This window comes from Loxodonta africana, chromosome 14 (assembly GCF_030014295.1).
Source record: "Loxodonta africana isolate mLoxAfr1 chromosome 14, mLoxAfr1.hap2, whole genome shotgun sequence".
In the NCBI taxonomy this organism is placed as follows: domain Eukaryota; kingdom Metazoa; phylum Chordata; class Mammalia; order Proboscidea; family Elephantidae; genus Loxodonta; species Loxodonta africana.
The window spans coordinates 10,543,889-10,560,694 of NC_087355.1; the positions used below are offsets into that span (position 1 = coordinate 10,543,889).

General features: G+C 41.4%; 1 long non-coding RNA gene across 1 annotated transcript; it reads left to right on the plus strand.

Annotated features, from left to right (window-relative positions):
• Positions 1-3,700: 3,700 nt before the first annotated feature.
• On the plus strand, positions 3,701-15,078 carry LOC111750056 (uncharacterized). Its single transcript, XR_002785180.2, has 3 exons — positions 3,701-6,514; positions 13,018-13,124; positions 14,201-15,078. It is a non-coding gene; the product is annotated as an uncharacterized LOC111750056 (long non-coding RNA).
• Positions 15,079-16,806: the final 1,728 nt, after the last annotated feature.

Genomic DNA, 16,806 nt, shown 5'->3' on the forward strand with positions numbered 1-16,806 from the left:
ATCCAAGGAATCCCAAGATCGGAAGGCAATACGGCAAGCTGCTGGCTCAGTTCCCAAGGACTGGAGGTCAGATGATGAGAAGTTGAATGCAGGATCCACAACTAACAAAAGCCAGCAAGATTTGCCAGAACCTGCATATATATTGGATGCAGGCCACACAACCCCAAGGAAACTCCCCTTACAACTTAATGGCTTATCACATCAGATCACACCTCGGAGGTGATTACATCATATCACAAAATGGAGGATGGCTGCATTACACAACTACCAAATTACATCATTACATAACTGACAAACTACATCATTACATAACTTCCAAACCACTGGGATTCATGGCCATCCAAGTTGACATGCAACCTTAACCATCACAACAGTCAAGCATGTTGACCATTTATACTACCCAGGGAATCTCCAGGTCAGTCTAGTCTAATTTAAAGCATCAAAGTCATTTCTCTATCACTACTTATCTCTTTCCCTTCTCCCAGAATCAGCCCTCTTCCAAGCCTGGCCCTCTCTGATACTTTTTCAGCTGTGGGCTTCCCAGCCTCTTTTTGCTGAAGCCTCCTCTCCTGGAAGCCTGCCCTCTTGGATGTGAAGGGCCCAGGTACACCCAGTGTCTGTTCAACCCAGAGAAAATGTGCCCATCCTTGCCATGCCTGGTGACTGCCCCTTATTCTGCTCCTTGCCCAGTGGGTGAGCAGCCCATCTGCTGCCCAAGGTTGACACTGACACACAGAATGAGAAGCCAGCCCCTTCTCTCTGCACACCTAATTTCTGGAATTGGTTTTCCTGGAGACTCTCTCTCCCTCCCTTTTTGAGGGGAGTACCTCCAAAGAGAGAGAAGGAATTATTGGAGTTGTCAGACCATGCCCTGGAAGTAGGTGTTACTTTTTTCTTTTTTCCCGACCCTTCTTAGGAAAGGGTGAGGGAGACTCTAGGGTGGTAGTTGGATGGGAAGCAAAGTTAACCTGTTCACTTCTCAGTAAGCCCTGGAAGGGGTGTCTGTCCCCCGCTTATGTATAGCTTCCTTTGGAATGAGGGCAGGTGACACCCTTTGTGTCCAAGTCACTCACCTGAGACAGCAGAAAAAAACCCATGCAGCACCATATTACGTGTACAAATCCTCCTGGAGGGGTCTCAGTCCAGGATCTCACTACAGATCCCGTGATCAGGTGGTACTGGCCCTAGTGAAGGAGTCTGGCCAGACCAGGGAGCAGGAAGAAAGGTGGGGTGGAGTGTGCCTTTGGGATGGTGGTACAGTGTGAATATCCCGGCTGGAGGAAGGGAGCCTGGCTTCACTGGTGCTCGATATCCCTCATTTTATTCTCCCTACTGGAGAGTGTCAGCCTGGCAGAGGATTCCTGTGTCTGTGTATAAGAAACTGCGGATAATTACGTCAAAGAAAGAGGTGAATTATCCCTGTTGGGCCCATCTGTATTGATAGAACTCCTACATGCCTTTTATCTAAGTCCAGATAGGAGACAGCCTGGAGCACTTTGGAGCTTTGCTGTCATTCAGCTGCTCCAGCGGTAGAATGCAGTCCTTTCTGGTTACCCCACACAATTGGAAGGGGATTCTGACATTATAGAAAGAACACTTCAGCATAAGTGGCAAGTCATGCTAACTGTCTGCTGCCCCTGCAATGCAGAGAACAGTTACTCACTCTTCTCCAAAACAGAGCCTCTCTATTTCTGAAATCCACTATCATAAGCCCAACCTCAGTAACAATAGATGGGAAGTTGTGTTCTCAGTATACGAGGAAGTAGTGGTTCCGCAGAATTCTTGCCTTCCATGTGGAAGACTCAGGTTCAATCCTGACCAATGCACCACCACCCATCTGTCAGTAGAGACTTGTGTGTTGCTATGATGCTGAACAGGTTTCAGAAGAACTTTCAGACTCAGACAAACCAGAAAGAAAGTCCTGGAGATCTACTTCTGAAAAACAGCCAGTAAAAACCCTATGGATCACAACAGTCCTATCTGCACCCAGCCATGGGGATGGCATGTGACAAAGCAAGCATTTTGTTCCATTGTGTTGCCATGAGTCAGGGGCCAACTTGACAACAGCTAACAATAACATCCTCAATACATTTTTTATGGATAATAAAAGTTTATGTTTGTGGGGGTACTTTTATAGGCTAGATTTTGTGCTAGGAGCTCGGGGTACACAGCATGGAAATAACATGTCCCTGTTTTCAAGTTGCAAATAACTAGAAATGTATATCCAGTCACCATTAGCCCAGGAGACCAATCAAAGTAGGGCAGTATTAAGAATTTCCGTGATTTTCTGTGCAACATCCCATCCCATTTAATCCTCACAACCATCCTATGGGATTAGATAATTTGATTGTTCCCATTTTTCAAGCAAGACAGGTGAAGCTTAGGGGTGTACACAATGTGCTTGGGACGGCACAGGTGCACAACAACAGAGCTGGAGTTAACCCCTGGTCTCTGGCGTTGGTGTTAACAATGAACCTCTATGTAATGCTGGCCAGGTCTTTACTAGCTTAGCAGACATGGATCTCAGCAGGTGTACGGGGAGGCCCTGAGTGCACAGATCTCAGCATAAATAGAGCAATTTTGCTAGTTTTTATAGTTAGGTCTTTAAAAAAAAAAATTAGAGTCGACAGAATGGCTGCTGTGGCTATCTTTACCTTGTATCTCTAAGGAACAAGTTGTCTTCTCTGCGTGGGGCTTGCAGTCCTAGGCCAATTCCCAATTATTGCTGCTGTCCTCAACAAAGCAAGAGGAAATGGCTTTTATCCTAAACTGACGAATTGCGAGGGGCTGTGGTGGTGTGGTGGTTAAGTGCTGGACAGTTAACTGAAGGTCTGTGGTTCGGACGCACCAGCTGCTCCGCAGGAGAAAGATGTGGCAATCTGCTTCTCGATTCCATCTCATAGCAACCCTATATGACAGAGTAGATCTGCCTTACAGGGCTTCCAAGGCTGTAACTCTTTATGGAAGCAGACTGCCACTTCTTTCTTCTGCGGAGCAGCTGGTGGGTTCCAATCACTGACCTTTCCCATTAGCATCTGAGAGCCTTAATCACTGTGCAACCAGGGCTCCTTAACTTTAAAGATCACAGCCTTGGAAACCCTATGGGGCAGTCCTACTCTGTCCTAGAGGGTCACTATGAGTTGAACCTTGGAACTGACTCGATGGCAATGGGTTTCTTTTAACGAGTTGGCTAACTGGAGCTGACAGGTTAGCCCAGTAGCCACTTAAGCAGACAGCCTGGGGAGCTGGGATAAGGGGAGCTAAGAGAATTTATGGGAAAGAGCATCTCCATTCCCAGGCTGTCCTATAAGCCATTACTGTTTAGATAGTGGAGTAGGGGTTCCAAAGGTCAGAACGCAAGCATTTGAGCAGAACATAAAAGTGTTCAAGTTGCCTGAGATCTATAGCTGCCCCAAAACTGATCAGAGAAGCACCCACACCTGAGGGTGACTCCAGGGATCAGTAACAGCAGATGATCTGAGGTGCATAAAGTGTCCCCTCTCCACCTTTTTTAATGGTGTGAGGAGGTAGGAATTTCAAATCATAGATGCATTTACCTAGTGCTGTGCTGTTATGGGAAACCCTGGAGGCGTAGTAGTTAAGTGCTACGGCTGCTACCCAAGAGGTCGGCAGTTCGAATCTGCCAGGTGCTCCTTGGAAACTCTATGGAGCAGTTCTACTCTGTCCTGTAGAGTTGCTGTGAGTCGGAATAGACTCTACGGCAGTGGGTTTGGTGCTGTTATGAGCTTGGCTGTTAACTAAAAGGTTGGCAGTTCAAATCCACCAGCCACTCCCTGGAAACCCTATGGGGCAGTTCTACTCTGTCCTATAGGGTTGCTATGAGTCGGAATCGACTCATGGGCAATGGGTTTGGTTTTTCCAGTTTGTGCTATTATGAGTCCCTGGATGGTACAAACGTTTTAACTTGTTCTACTGCTAGCTAAAAGGTTAAAGGTTTGAGTTTACCCAGAGGTGCCTCAGAAGAAAGATCTGGGATCTACTTCTGAAAAACTAGCCTCTGAAACCCTACAGAGCACAGTTACACTTTGACAGACATGGAGTCAGCAGGAGTCAGAGTTGACTCAACAGCACTGCTTTACTGGTGCTATTATCAACAACTACGATTAAAGCTCAGGATAAAGTGGAACTGAGAGGACACATCTTGCAACGTTTTTCAAGTTAAGTCCATCTCAACACGCTGTTTTCTTGAAGTTTCTGAACATAATGTCTTTCAATTTGAAGAAGTACTTAGACATTTTGAGAGGAAGATTTCTACAAAGCAGGGACTAGGGTGGAAACGATAGTTTTTGTTTGTCTGTATACAGGTCCTTTTTCCTGGCTAGTATTTACCAGCAGTGGTAAGAAGGGGAATTTTCATTAATAAGGGCATCAGAGCCCACAAATATCAGGTGACCTGAATTGACGGTTAATGCATTAATGCCCTGCTCCCTGGCACAGCCTTTGTTCTGAAGCTAAAACAAGATGTACAAGCCACTGCTTGTTGCTGGGGACGGAGACCACCGTGGCCAAGGTCTTTGAAAAGTTTGCTTCTTTGTTAATAGTCCCCATCACCAAGTGGGAAGTCTTGTCAACAAAAGCAATGTGTCATCTGGCAGATGGTCAGAGGGGTCTGGCCCCATTGAGGAGTCAGGTTTCAGATCAATTAAGTCTAGGGCTGTGGGCCAATCTGTCGAGACTTGCCACCAGTGTCGGGATCCTTTGTGACACTCCTGGCCTGGTTTCCATTGTTGGTGGCAGAGCAAAGCCTGTCAGTAATGAATTGGCTGAGCCATTGATCCCCAGGCTCCTGGGCCAAACTTCCTTCCATTCATCTTGGCTGTACTGACCTGATGCTGCAAATGAGGCAATATGGTGCCAGAGCCAAGGGTAGAAAGAACAGTACATTGGCCAAGGGCATGAGAGGTGAGTGGGACACGTCTGAGGCTGGATAAAGGGTGAATGAGAGCCGCCATGGCTAGGAGACGAATATTTACACAGTGGCTCAAAAAGTCAATAGATATGGTGACAGGAGGCAATTAAGGATGGATGTATTCTTTTTTTTGTATTCAGCTCTGACAACCACAGGGACCAGAGGGAGAGACAGGTAGGTTTTTTTCAACGGAAATCCTCCTTCCAAGATACAATCTGCAGTGGGGCATGCTGACAACTTCACACAGAATCTGCCACTCAGACACTCCTCTGAACCCTGAAATCCAACCAAACACAGAGCTCTGGAGTTAAGAGTAAAATTTTCAAGTGCAGCAGTGGCACTGCTCTTTGGTGGACAGCCTTTTCTCTTTGTGATATTCCACCTCTCCCAGTGTTCAATACCTGCTTGGCCCTTTAATAGCTCCCCAGGGCCTGGATACAGCTGGGCTTCATTTACCAAAACAAGAAATATTACAGGCTTCTAAATAGAAACGACTGTCGAGATCACCTAGTTCAGTGACCTCATTTTACAAATGAGAAAAGGGTGGTCAAGACAGGCTAAGTTACTTCCTTGAGGTCATCCAGCTGGTGCAGGGGAATTAGCTCAAATGGATTGGTGATGACTTACAGCATGAATGATAGGGGAGCCAACACCTGCATCCTCAGCATGGTATTTTCTCCCGTACTGGATGATGACATAAAGTGTAGCTAAGGAAGGTAGTGCAATTAATTAATGGAGCAAAGTACAAGTAAGTACTGTTAATATGGTACCACGAACTATCTTACCAGAGGACCCAGGAATACTTAAATCGTGCCTACAACTAATTGGTTCCTCATATGAAATCCCAAGAGGAAATTTGTCCATGGGATAATGATCAGTAAGGCAAAGGAGATTATTTTTAAACTGCTGTTTACTGTTAGCTGCTGTTGGGTTGGCCTCGGACTCATGACAACCCCATGCACAAGGGAAGAAAATCCTGCTTGGTCCTGCACCAACCCCACGCATGAATGGTTGCAAATCCGTCTGTTGTGATCCATAGGGTTTTCATTGACTGTTTTTCAGAAGTAGATAGCCAGGCATTTCTTTCTAGTCCACTGTAGTCTGGAAGCTCCCCCAAGAAACCTGCTCGGCATCACAGCAACGTCTAAGCCTCCACTGGTGGTGGCTGTGCGTGAGGTACGTTGGCCAGGAATCAAACCTAGGTCACCACCATGGAAGGCAGGAATTCTACCACTGAACCACCACTGCCCCCTATTTTTAATTAGTCAGGGCTTTTTTTTCTGAAACCTAAGAGAACTCTAGAAAAACCAGAGTCAAACCACAGGAAGGCTCCTATTTAGAGCAAAGCTGGACCAGGCAGCAAGCAGCCGCAGTGTAAAGTCCATTTCAAAGAGGTTGTTGGAAGTGCTTACAAAGGAGGAAGTGGGAGAGAAAGGAGGTGATTCACGTAGAATAGGAGTTCCCCTCCGTTTAGGGAACTGCAGCAAGACACCGCCCAGCTGGATGGGACCTCAGGGGCCATTTCTTCAAACTTCCTCAATTACTAATTTAGGAGCTGAGGGTACTGAGAACTAGAGAAGTAAGGTGAGTTGACTCTCCAGCTTTACAAAATCTGTATGGCCTTGGGACAGGGCCATAGTGCAGCAACCACTCCGGTGGGCGGTGGTTTGAAGGGGGTCCAGTGGGGGAAGGAGAGGTGTGGGAAGGACAAGCAAAGGTCCGTAGCTGCATCTAAGAAGCTGTCACATTCAGAGATGCCCAGACTTGAGGCAAATGGTGGAGCTCTGCCATGCCCCTCTCCAAAGCCAGGGGGGCCTGGAGACAAGTAACGAGCAGGGACATACATGGAATTGAAGGTCCATCTCTTTCTGCTGCATTAGGTCCATCAGTCACACGTCTTCTATACATTAAGACGCTGTCAGAAAGAGGGGCCTGGGAGAGGGTGGAACTCTGAAATTCTGGGTATTTACCTGAGTCATCCAGGCAGAGAATGAGTTAGCTAAAGAGACAGCTTAAATGACTGGTTTGGTCTGAGAGTGCCTAATCCCTAGGGTTTTTCCAGCCCCTTGCATACTGAATCTCTGCAGAGCAGGGGTCCCAGTAGAAGATTTAAAAATTAAGTGGATGTAGGGCCCTGTAGTGCAGTGGTTAAGAGCTATGGCTGCTAACCAAAAGGTCGGCAGTTCAAATCCATTAACCTCTCTTTGGAAATTCTATGGGGCAATTCCACTCTTCCTATAGGGTTGCTATGAGTTGGAATTGACTCATCTGCAACACGTTTATATATATATATACACACACACACACACACACACATATTAAAAAAAATAACACATATACATATACACACAAAAAACCTATGCTAGAATTTGAGACTGTATTATAAATATGTATATTAAAAAAGAGAAACAAAGATCACCTATAATTCTAACACTCCGAAATGACCTACCCTTAACATTTTTGTCTTTTCCTTTCTGCCATCTTTATTTCTTTCTCCCTCCCTCCCTGTCCCCTTCTTCCCTCTCTTCTGATCTTTTTTCCACAGAGAGATGGCATAAGTAGCTTTCAATCTACTGCCAACCTAAATGTTGGCAGCCATAGCTCTAAATGTTGGCAGTTCAAACCCAGCCAGCAGGTCTGCAAAAGAAAGTCTTTGGTGAACTGCTTCCATAAAGATTATAGCCAAGAAAACCCTATGGAGCAGTTCTGCTCTGTAACACATGGTGTTGCTGTGAGTTGGCACCAAGTCGATAGCAAGGGGTTTTTTATTAGAAGGCTACAGCATCATGGCATCGCTCATGGAGCAGAAAGGGCAGCTGTAACTGAGCCTCAGGAACAGACTTGACCTGGGGAAAGCCCAGGGAGTCTGTGCTTTGCTTCTCCCCAGGCACCTACATCATTCAGTTCTCTGGACTTTCTCTGCTTCTCAGCACAAGTGACAGGTAAAGGGGCCATCCACTCTGCCAAGATTTCTCATTCTGCTCCCAGCCATTCAGACTGTCTAATTGGCATTTAAAAAAATCTCTACTTTTTATTTAATATTAGATCGTGCACAATTTCTCATGCTATTAAATACCCTTTAAAATATTCCATCAAATGGAGATAACATGATTTATTGAATCAATCTGCCACTGTGGACATTTAGGTAGTTTCTCATTTTTCATCCTGATGCATATCTTAATACCTCAGTCTTCATTCATAACTATGAATATTCCTATAATTCTTAGGAGGAAAATTCCCTTCTTTAAAGATACATCTGTTTTAGGGGTCTTGATACATTCTGCTAGTTTTTTTTCTCAAGGAGACAAATTCACACTCCCCACACTCCCAGCCCAATGAACGTCCATTTCACTGCAGCTTTTTCAGCACCTTACCTTTGGCTTTTTGACAGTTGAAAATGGCATCTAATTTTTGTTTCAATTTATTCTTTTTGTGTTAAGAACTCTTTATACAGTATGGTATTAATTGCTCTATTTGTTTCATTTTTAAAATAAGTTTATCCACTGTTTTCAATTTGTGATTACTGATTGAAATATAACGTTGCCCCTTAAAGTTGTACAATGCAAACCTACGCATATCAGCAACTGGGCATATCAGCAACCAAGAGATATTTCTACATTTTTGTGAATTTCCTTTGCAATTGCTTTTACCGTTATTAGTTTAGAAAATCCTGCCTTATCCAGAGAGCAATTAAATACTGTATATTTATTTTTTATTCTTGAAATTATCTTTTTTTACAAAACAAAAGCTAATTTTTTTAAAGTGCTTCCTCTGTGCCAGTCCTTGTGTTAAGTTTTCATGCAATGTTTTGGCTAATCATCACATCAGTCCTTTTAGATGGATACTCTTTGTTATGGATTGAATTGTATTCCCCCAAAATATGTGTTGTAAATCCTAATCTGTATGCCTGTGGTTATAATCCCATTTGAGAACGGGTTGTCTTTGTTACATTAGTGGAAGGATTAGTGTAGGGTGTGATTTGAGTCAGTCTCTCACCAGATACAAAAGGAGCAGATTAAACAAACAGAGATGGAGTAGGATAGATGCCAAGCCACATGAAGATCTCCAAGTAAGCAGGAAACAGGAGCTGAAGAGACAAGGACATTCCCACAGAGACAACAGAGAGAGAAAGCCTTCCCCTAAAGCCAGTGCCCTGAATTCCTACTTCTAGCCTCCTAAATTGTGAGAAAATAAATTTCTGTTTGTTAAAGCCACCCGCTTGTGGCATTTCTGTTATAGTAGCATTAGGTAACAAAGACACTCATTATTACCTTGTTTAGAAGATGAAGAAATCGAGAGTTAGAGTGGTTAGGTAATGTGTCCAGGTCATGGTCATAAATTTGTGGAACTAGAGACCTGATCTGTGTTCCCCCAACGAAATACAGTGCTTTTAGATAGTAAGCTTTTTATAAAACTCAGGTTTAATTTTTATGTGGCCACATTCCTCCACCACGTAGAGAAAATCCATCCTTAAATCAAAACAAACAATCAAATTGATTCCAACTCATAATGACCATATAGGACATAGTAGAACTGCCCCATAGAGTTTCCAAGGCTATAAATCTTTACAGGAGCAGACTGTCACATCTTTCTCATGCAGAGTGGCTGGTGGGTTCGAACTGCTGGCCTTTCAGTTAGCAGCTGAGTGCTTTAACTGCTGTACCAGCAGGACTCATTAACCTATCCTTAGTAGGAGAAAATGAGACCAATAATGAAAAGGAGAGATAAGATAAAGATAAAGTGAGTTTAGCACTGTTTTTTTTTTTCTGCTTAAGCCCTCCAGTGGCTTCCTATCACCATTAGAATAAAATCAAAGTCCGTGATACATCCTCCAGGACACTGTATAATCTGACCCTTGCTTCCTTTTTCTCTGACCTTCATTCTCCCCTGTGCTGAACCTTTTCCTGTTTCTTTAACATGCCCAGTTCATTTCTGATTTAGAAGCTTGCTTTCCATACCAGGAACAGAATCCCTGTGGGAAGATTTACTTTTAGATTCAACTTTTTTAAGTTGTGTTACAGTTCCATTTTTTTATTTGGTATTAATTTTGTAAACTGAGTTTTTCTTGGATTTTGTCCATTTCATCTAAGTTGATGAACTTGCTGTTATAAAGTTATTTATGATATACTATAATGATATTTTTTAATGTCTGTAGGATCTGTAAAGATGTTCTCTTTTTTACTTCTTGCTATTATTTCAGCCTTCTCTCCTTTAATCAGTCTCTCTATGAGGTTATCTATCTTTTTAGTCTTTCAAAACACCAATTTTTGGCTATTGGTCTTTATTATAAGATAGTTTTCTATTTCATTAATATCTTCTCTTTCAATGTTTCCTTCCTTATTCTATCTTTGGGTTTAATTTACTGTTTTTTTCCCAACTCCTTGAGATGGCTGCTTTGCTCACTGATTTTAAGATGTTCTTATTTTGTAATATATGCATTTAAGGATCTAAATTTGTTCCTAAGCGTGGCTGTATGGGTATCCTGCAAGGCTTGATGTTCAGTATTTTTATTATCTTTAATTTCAAGATATTTTCTAATTCCCATTTTGATTTCTTATTTAATCTATGAGTTATTTATAAATGTACTTCTCAATTTCCAAGCATATGGGGAGTTTTATAATTGTTTAGTTATAGTTGTTTCCCACTTGTCTGTCAGTTTGTCACACTGTGGTGTCTTTCGTGTTGCTGTGATGCTGCTATGGACTGGTATTTCAACTACTAGCAGGTTCACCCATGGTAGAGAGGTTTCAGCTGAGCTTCCAGACTAAGAGGCTAAGAAGAAGTACCCAGCAGTCTACTTCTGAAAAAATTAGCTAGTGAAACATCTTTTGATATAGTGCTGGAATATGAACCCTCAGGTTGGAAGGCACTCAAAACACAACTTTGGGGAAGAGCTACCTCCTCAGAGTAATGTCGACATTAATGATGTAGATGGAGTCAAACTTTTGGGACCTTCATTTTCTGATGTGGCAGAACTCAAAATAAGAAGAAATAGCTGCAAATATTTATTAGTAATTGGAATATTGAATTTATGAAGTATGAATTGAGGAAAATTGGAAGTTGTCAAAAATGAAATGGAATACATAAACATCAATATCCTGGGGATTAGTGAGCTGAAATGGATTGGTGTTGGCCATTTTCAGTCAGACCATCATGTGGCCTACTATGCCGAAATGACAAATTGAAGAGGGATGGCATCAAATTCATTACCAAGAAGAACATTTCAAGATCTATCCTGAAGTACAAGACTGTCAGTGATAGGATAATATCCATACACCTACAAGAAAGATCAGTTAATATGACTATCATTCAAATTTATGAACCAACCGCTAAAGCCAAAGGTGAAGAAATTGAAGATTTTTACCAACTTCTGCAGTCTGAAATTGACTGAACATGCAATCAGGATGCACTGATAATCACTGATGATTGGGAAACAAAGAAGAAGGAACAGTAGTTGGAAAATATGGCCTTGGTGATAGAAATGGTTCTGGAGATCACATGATAGAATTTTGCAAGACCAACAACTTCTTCATTACAAATACCCTTTTTCATCAACATAAATAACAACTATACATGTGGATCTGGCCAGATGTAATACCCAGGGATCAAACTGACTACATCTGTAGAAAGAGATGGTGGAAAAGCACAATATCATCAGTCAGAACAAGGCCAAGAACTGACTGCAGAACAGACCATCAATCATTCACAGGCAAGTTCAAGTTGAAACTGACAAAAATCAGAACAAGTCCACAAAAGCCGAAGTACAGCCTTAGGTATATCCCACCTGAATTTAGAAAACATCTCAGGAATAGATTTGCTGCATTGAACACTAATGATTGAAGACCAGGTGAGTCGTGGAATGACATTAATGACATCATACATAAAGAAAGCAAAAGATCATTAAAAAAAAGGAAAGAAAGAAAAGACAAAAACTGATGTCAGAAGAGAGTGACACTTGATCTTAAATGTAGACTAGCTAAAATGAAAGGTAGAAATGATGAAGTAAAAGAGTTGAACAGAAGATTTCAAAGGGCGACTTGAGAAGACAAAATATTGTAACGAAATGTGCAAAGACCTGGAGTTAGAAAACTAAAAGGGAAGAACATGCTCAGCATTTTTCAAGCTGAATAAACTGAAGAAAAAATTCAAGTCTAAAGCTCAGTATTGAAGGATCCTGTGGGGAAAGTATTAAAAAATGCAGGAGGCATCAAAAGATGATGGAAGAAATGCACAGAGTCGCTGTACCAAAAAGAATTGGTCGACGTTCAACCATTTCAGGAGGTAGCATGTGATCAAGAACCGATAGTACTGAAGGAAGAAGTCCAAGCTGCACTGGAGCTGCACTGAAGGCATTGATGGAAAACAAGATTCCAGGAATTGACGGAATATCAACTGAGATGGTTCAACAAATGGATTCAGTGCTGGAAGTGCTCACTCATCTATGCCAAGATATTTGGAAGACAGCTACCTGGTCAACCTACTGGAAGAAATACATATTTGTGCACATTCCAAAGGTGACCCAACAGATTGCAGAAATTATCGAAAAATTAATTATATTAATATCACATGGAAGTAAAATTTTGCTGAAGTTCATTCAAAAGCAGTTGCAGCAGTACATTGACAGGGAATTGCCAGAGGAGGATGTGGAGCAAACTGTATCATTGCTAATGTCAGATGGATCTTGGCTGAAAGCAAAGCATACCAGAAAAATGCTTACCTGTGTTCTATTGCGACAAATAATTTGCTTGTAACATTCTGGGGAATTCACTTTAATGAGATAATATTGCATTTTAAAAACTTTAATTCTAGAGCTTTAGGGAGGACAGGATGAGATCACAGGATATTTCAGCTGGAAGAGACTTTGATTTCCTTTTTTAAACAAGGATTTTGATTGCCAAGGAGTTGGGAAGGTACTTGGTGTTGCTCAGCTAAATTAGCATTGGTGCCAAAGCAAATGCTGGAAATCTGACCTTTTGACGGAATTCTGGTATCTTCATATTAGCAGATGTCTCCTAATCTTTCTTCACTCATTCATTCATTCAGCAAACATTGATCAATAATTTTATATGTTCCAAAAACTGTGCCAGGTGCTCTAGGGGACACTACAAACAAAAAACCTCAGCTCTCAAAGAAGTGAAAATCTTGGTTGTGAGTGTGACTGGTGAAGGAACAGAGAATAAGCAAGTAAACAAAGGTAATATAATTTCAGGTATTGATAAGTGCTATTCTGTCTCCATGATGAGCTTCTTTCTCTTTATAATCATTTCTCTTCTGCTAACAGATTTCTACCTTTTGTTAGCTGAAGCTAGGTCTGCTCTTTCTCAGGCATGGAATAGTACAGTGTTTGCTCTTAAGGGACCTTTATTCAAGCAAGACAATACAGCAGAAAGAGAGGTCAAATAAATCTTTAAGGGAGCAAATTTTGTGCTGTTAAAAAAGTTAAAAGATTATGTTCATAATTAGAAAAGAAAAACAATACTGAAAGTTGACCTTACTATCAAATGCAGACCCTACTTACTAAGGGGAAGATATTTACTGCTGGAATCTAAGTACCATCTTTGGCTTAAGTAATACATGACCCAACTTCCATTCACACAGATCACACATTACTGCTTTGAGAACAAGGTAGTTAAGTGTTATTTTTAAAACTAATTTCCTCCATATAGTAATTAAAGAGTATATTACTAGCACAAGTAACTCTGCCGTGACCGTGACCAATATTATTGGTTACAGTTTTTATGCATTTTTAAAATTTGATTTGTGGGGTGGCTTTAGTGAAAGAGACAATTTCAGAAAATTTCAACCCAAATCAATCACTAGAGCCTTCTCATGTAATACAGGGCTTCTAAGTGAATGAAAGAAGGCAAATTTCAGAACCAAGAGCTACTTAACTACTTATATGTTATCGTTATTGATTTCCTAATTGGAATTCTAGGATCCCAAGAGCTTTAAAACAAAAAAATCAAATCAATTGTCAAAGCAATGGTTAGTGAAAAAGAGGAAGACCTTGAATGAGGTGGATTGACCCAGAGGCTGCAACAGTGGGCTCAAGCATAACAATGATTGTGAGGATGGTGCAGGAGCAGGCAGTGTTTTGTTCTGTTGTCCATTAGGTCGCCATGAGTGGGAACCAACTCAATGGCACCTAACAACAATATTGCTGTCGAGTCGATTCTGACTCATAATGACCCTATTGGACAGGGTAGAATTGCCCCGTAGTTTCCAAGGCTGTAAAAAAAAAATTTTTTTTTTCTTTTTTAATCTTTACAGAAGCAGATGACCACGTCTTTCTCCAGCTGACTTGCTCCTGGGTTTGAACCACTGACCTTTCCGTTAACAGCTGATCCTTTAACCACTGCACCACCAGTGCTCCTTCTAAGAGCTTTACAGTCTTATATTGTATGATTTTTTTTCGGGGGGGGAGGTCTTTTGGGGAAAATAAAACCATTTCTCTGATGTTCAACATTATTTTCTCCCTTGAAATAGCACCAAAAAATTGTTTTATTAATCGTGACACCTGCGTTTTAAAATGGACTAGAATTAATTACAGCTGCATCATTTGATTTAAACAAAACCCAGATTATCGGTATAACTCCAGCAAATGCATTAGCAACATCGCTTTCATTTTCTTTCTCCTTGCTAATTGAGTAGACAGGCTTTTCCTTTGCAGCAAACATCTATTGATAAAACATCTTTAGCTGTTCTGTCATCCATTAAATTGATGGTGGGGAGGCCTTCAATGCCTATAAATTTGACCTACGTTCAGCAAAGCCACACATTTAAAATCTTGACTCAGGATTTTATAAGTCTTAAAATGTTTTAACCCCAGACCAGAATCACGTAAATTATATATGACTCGACCATAGTTGAAGGGCTTGGGTAAATGGATTTGCATGCCTTCACTTCTCTGCACTCTAATTAAATTAACTTTAGGAATGTTTCTGTCTGCTCACAAGTTGGAGTGAGTGGATTTTGTATGCACTAATGCAGGGCACAAGTTGTAAAACAGTATAATTTGTACCCACATTCCAGGAAGGTGGGGGCTTCCAAGTTAAAGGGATTAGAGCCAGGAGCCCAGCCACATAAAAGTAAGCAAGAGAAGAAAAATAGGAAAGTAGAACCTATAAAAGAAATAGTCTAGGCTTCAGTGTTACGCTCATAAATGGAAATATCAACGTAAATCTGGAGTTTAGAAAATTAATATGTCCAGTGCCACTCACTGGCTTATGTTACCCTGAATTGTTGTTGTTATTAGCTGCCGCTGAGTTGGCCCTCAACTCGTGATGAGCCCATGCACACCATGGACTGTTGTGATCCGTAGCATTTTTAATGTCTGATTTTCAGAAGTAGATTACCAGGCCTTTCTTCTTAGTCTGTCTTAGCCTGGAAGCTCCGCAGAAACCTGCCAACATCACAGCAATAACCAAGCCTCCACCGACAGATGGGCGGTGGCTATGCATGAGGTACATGGGCCAGGAATCAAACCTTGGTCTCTTGCACGGAAAGCAAGGATTCTACCTTTGAACCATCAATGCCCCCTGACCCTGAATTGTTGTTGTTGTTAGGTGTCTTCAAGTGGATTTTCAACTCACAGAAACCCTATGTGATACAGTAGAACTGCTCTATGGGGTTTTCTAGGCTGTAATCTTTATGGGGGACATCACTTGTTTGTCAGTTTGCTGCACTGTGTTGGCTTGTGTGTTGCTGAGATGCTGGAAGCTATGCCACAGGTATTTCAAATACCAACAGGGTCACCCATGATGAACAGGTTTCAGTGGAGCTTCCAGCCTAAGACAAAGTAGGAAGGAGGACCTGACAATCTACTTTTGAAAAACTGGCCGGTGGAAAACTTATAAATAGCAGTAGAACATTATCTGATATAGTGCCAGAAGATAAGCCCTCAGGTTGGAAGGTACTCAAAATATGACTGGGGAACAGCTGCCTCCTCAAAGCAGAGCCCACTTTAATGACGTGGATGGAGTAAAGCTTTTGAGGCCTTCATCTGCTGATGCGGCACAACACAAAACGAGAAGAAACAGCTGTAAACATTCATTAATAATTAGAATGTGGAATATACAAAGTATGAATCTAGGAAAATTGGAAGCTTTGAAAAATGAAATGCATAAAGATCGATATCCTAGGCATTAATGAGCTGAAATGGGCTGGTATTGGCCGTTTTGAATCAGACAATCATATGGTCTACTATGCCTGGAATGACAAATTGAAGAGGAATAGCATCACGTTAATCATCAAAAAGAACATTTCAAGATCTATCCTGAAGTACAACACTGTCAGTGATAGAATAATATTCCCACACCTCCCAGAAAGACCAGTTAATGTGACTATTATTCAAATTTATGCACTGACTGCTAAGGCCAAAGATGAAGAAATTGAAAATTTTTACCCACTTCTGCAGTCTGAAATTGATCAAACACGCAATCAAGATGCATTGATAATTACTGGTGATTGGAATGTGAAAGCTGGAAACAAAGAAGGATCAGTAGTTGGAAAATATGGCCTTGGTGATGGAAATGACACCAGAGATCACATGATAGAATTTAAAATATATGCATTTTATTGTGTTCTTGGTGAAAGTTTACACAGAAAATTAGATTCTCAGTTAACAATTTCTGTACACATTGTTCAGTGACAGTGGTTACATTTTTCATAATATATCAGCATTTTCATTATTTCTGTTCTGGTTGCGTTTCCCTTAATCCAGCTTCCGTGCTCCCCCTCCCCCCACTTACCTTCTCTTGTTTGGTCTAGGGAAAATGTTTACAATTTGATTTCGTTTTTTAGAATTTGAGTTTTGTTCTACATTTTCTTCTGTTCTATCCAGACCATTTATTACATCTCTGCTTAGAACAGTTGGT